At 34.0% G+C, this 3,645-nt stretch overlaps 1 long non-coding RNA gene across 1 annotated transcript; it reads left to right on the forward strand.

Annotated features, from left to right (window-relative positions):
• The first annotated feature begins 722 nt into the window (after window positions 1-722).
• LOC140226575 (uncharacterized) lies at window positions 723-2,289 on the forward strand. Its single transcript, XR_011900985.1, has 3 exons — window positions 723-775; window positions 1,196-1,341; window positions 2,257-2,289. It is a non-coding gene; the product is annotated as an uncharacterized lncRNA (long non-coding RNA).
• The last annotated feature ends 1,356 nt before the right edge of the window (window positions 2,290-3,645 follow it).

Genomic DNA, 3,645 nt, shown 5'->3' on the forward strand with positions numbered 1-3,645 from the left:
TGCCAAAATCTAATTGTAAAGACTGAGCTCTTTCTACCTGCAACAAAGTGCAGAACAACCAGAAGGTAAGAAACGGTAAATGTCTTGAATAGCGGTCTAATTAGAAATATCTTTTAAATACTAACTTACTAAGTGTTTGATTATCAAATGTATCACTTCAGTGCCCAGTTGAAAATAATGCCAAATCTAGATACATTGAGTATCAAATATTCCTATTCCATTTGAATAAATTGTAACAAGCATGTTTTCACTTTGACAGTTGCATTACAATGCAGTGTACAAGTACTTTGAAAACAAAGAGAGGAGAATAATCTTATACACGTGTATCTTCATTTATATAAGAAGGGGAGCAAATCTATGATCAAATATGTATTCTTGTTTTCTTGTAAATTCATTGCTTGTTCTATTGTAGAGGATCATATGAAAGAACGGTATTCTATCTACTGAAGATGAGATCATATAAAAATCAAACATAAATGTAATCAAGTAAGATATTATATGTAATAAAATATTTCTCAACCATGTCAATTGGCACAAGTGTTTAATGTGTGCACAGATGAAAATACGTCTGTAGTCACAGATCAATTTACTTTCCATTGTTATTATGTTGCGTTAAGTATGACGTAAGGGTGATATGCTGTGATGCATTGTTCTTTATTTTTATCAAGGTGTCAGCAACAAATGGACATGATGAGTTTGAGATCACATCCACTAGAGTGAGGGGGAGATAGAAAGATGTCTTGACTGCGATGTGAATGCCCTTTCCAGCTCAGAAGTAAGTGTCAACGATTTGAAATTAGGAATACCATCTCATGAATACAAACCGATTTATGCAAGGAAATCATATCCTAATCCACAAACAAATGAGAGCATGATACAATCAAATATTTGTGTACAGGAATTACAGGTGTCAAGATGACTTCCATCCTACATAATTCATTTTCAGTAAGGTATGGCTTTAGAGCATCAAAGATGATAATAACAATGACATGATTAATGTATTACATGTAAGACAAATGTTGACAGTGACCTGAAGATCCAAAATCTCATACACTGTACTAAGGGATTCATGACATCGTGATGATTAATTCTAATTCATGATGAATGTGTTTGTTTATGTTGCAGTATGATTATCCTGTTTCACTCATAAAAATGATAACTTATTTAAGTTTTTGTTAATTGTATTTTCGACCAGAATTAGCACAAAGTGGACAAAATGGACCCTGCAAACCACAGCCAACTATGGACAAGAGAGAGAGAGAAAAAAAAAGAGACAGATGTCCTGACTACCAACTTCTAATCTATGCATCCTGTACTCTATTTCGAAAGGAAATATGGGAGGTAAGCAATAATACATGTAAAATGTAAACCCCAAATATGTTGGAATATTTTGTCAAGCCTTTGACATCTTGACCAAATTTTTGACTGTCGATCGTTCATTGGGCAGAAAATTAACGCATGTTGTGCTAAATGAATGCAGTACTGCATATATGCATGTAGTCAATCACTCAAACAACGAAGATTTACATGAATTAACGCTGATTATTATTTTTTTTTTGCCTCTGTCAAAGATGGTTGCAGGAGTTTTTATGTTGTTATCCATTCACACGCACATCTGTCCTATTCTCATCTTGCAATAACTTAACATTTACTCAGCAGATCATCTTCAACTTTGGTTTTATACAGAAGAGATGATTGCCTGCTGAGCCTTGTACAAGTAGCATTTTAGTTATTGTTGTGATTTTGCTGCTGATTGTAAATTACAGGGAAACCCTGATTTTTATTTACTGTAGAGCATTGCTACCATGACATTATATAATTACTTTCGGATGGCAAAGTTACCATAACCTCTAAGCAATTTGACTTTGATTAGTTATGAGGGTATTGATGTGAAAGGTCACAGGGACATTATATTATGCACGAAAGTGTTGAATGTATCCAGTTGCAGTATCAGGCAAGCACTACCTTGGTTCTTCTGAATGGAATAAAAAGCTTAATGGAAAGAATTGGATATTTGGATCATGAAAGTTTCCTATATTTTATATTTCATCGTGTACTCATGGTTAAATTGCTACAATTAGGATCTACTGTATGAAATAATATACTTTACAGTTTCAAGGAAACACTAGTAACCGTATGTCTTTATTAGCCTATAAGTCACTGTGTCTTCACCAAAGATTAAAATGCCCATGTCACTTTCCTCATCAAGTAAAGACAGATACACCATTCTTTCTCTCTCTCTCTGTCTCTCTCCAGAAACAACCCTGCCAGGCTATCCGGTCCGCGTCCAGATTCCGTATAAAGGATGTCATCAGAACCTGAACTTACATGTGGAATGCATCCATCTAAACTTCTCAAATATAATCACAATGTGCTTTGAGGACTATTATAGAAGTTGAATATATAAAAGACATGTGTATATATTAGAAATTTCTACTAATCCAGATTAAATGCTTCTTTTCTAATCTTTTTTTTTCTTTTTTTTCCCTTAGTGATGAAGTAAAATAAGGCCTGATATCAAAATGTGCACAACACTACTTGGCAAAGAGCATTTACAATATGATTTGATGTAGATCTACTTCCAATTTTGATGGCAGCATTAAAGGGATGAGGGATGGTCTACTTTTGGTTGAGATGGGGGCTGAGATGGAGATTTTGTAAAATAATGAGAACCCTGTTATGAAATATTAAAGAGTAAACAATACCAAGAGGAGTTCCAAATTTATTTGTTAAAAATTGGTTTTGAAAAGGCTGATGTGTACAAAAACAAAGAAGTCCTAATAAAGGTGGCACCCACTTCTAATTATTATCATTCTGTGTCACTTTTTTAAAAAAATTCTCGGCCGTTTCAAAACCAAGAACTTTAATCAAACAAACTTCAAATCACTCTAAGAATTTGATGCTCTTTCATATTTCATAAGTTGTTTTTATTTGCTTGCAAAAAGTTAAAGTCTGAATCTCCATCTCAACCAAAACTATACCATGCCTTTGACACTCACAGTTACAAGCCGCATACTAGTAGTTCATGGAAATTGATCCTGTTATTTCCTTTGAAGCCCAAACGCCAACATTTTAATCCTGTCAGATTGGAATGTCTTTTGTTTTTGTTTTTATGGGGGGGGGGCAACAAAAGGGAAGTGAACTTTGCCTTTCTTCATCAGATGGAGGACAATATGTGACATGTTAGTCAGAAAAAAAAAGAAAACTGCACGTTGAAGTGCTTAAAAAGAGAAAATTTCACAAAGTAACAGTTGGTGAATCTGAAGGGAAATAGCATAGAGCATGTTTTTTTCTAGTTTAAGATATAAAAAAATAGTATGTAGCTTAAAGGAACGAACATAAGTGAAATGTTTCAATCCAAACGCCAAGTACATGAAGTAGTGAAAAGAAAATGTACTGGTCAAGATGTATGTTTTGCCAGGTTTCTTTCACATGTGCCATAATTGTCATGATGTTGGTAATACTGTAATATATGTTAGCTATTCAGGGCCCCAGCAATGTATTCTGGTACTTGAAATAAGGGAAAGTATTAGAGGGAAATACCGCTACCATGCATTTTGGAGAGGTGATTTTTTTTCTTCATTGAGAGACGAGTATTCAGTACAGTTATCTTATCACACTGGTCTGCAGAACACAAAAATAATA

Source organism: Diadema setosum, chromosome 3 (assembly GCF_964275005.1).
Source record: "Diadema setosum chromosome 3, eeDiaSeto1, whole genome shotgun sequence".
Classification (NCBI taxonomy): Eukaryota; Metazoa; Echinodermata; class Echinoidea; order Diadematoida; family Diadematidae; genus Diadema; species Diadema setosum.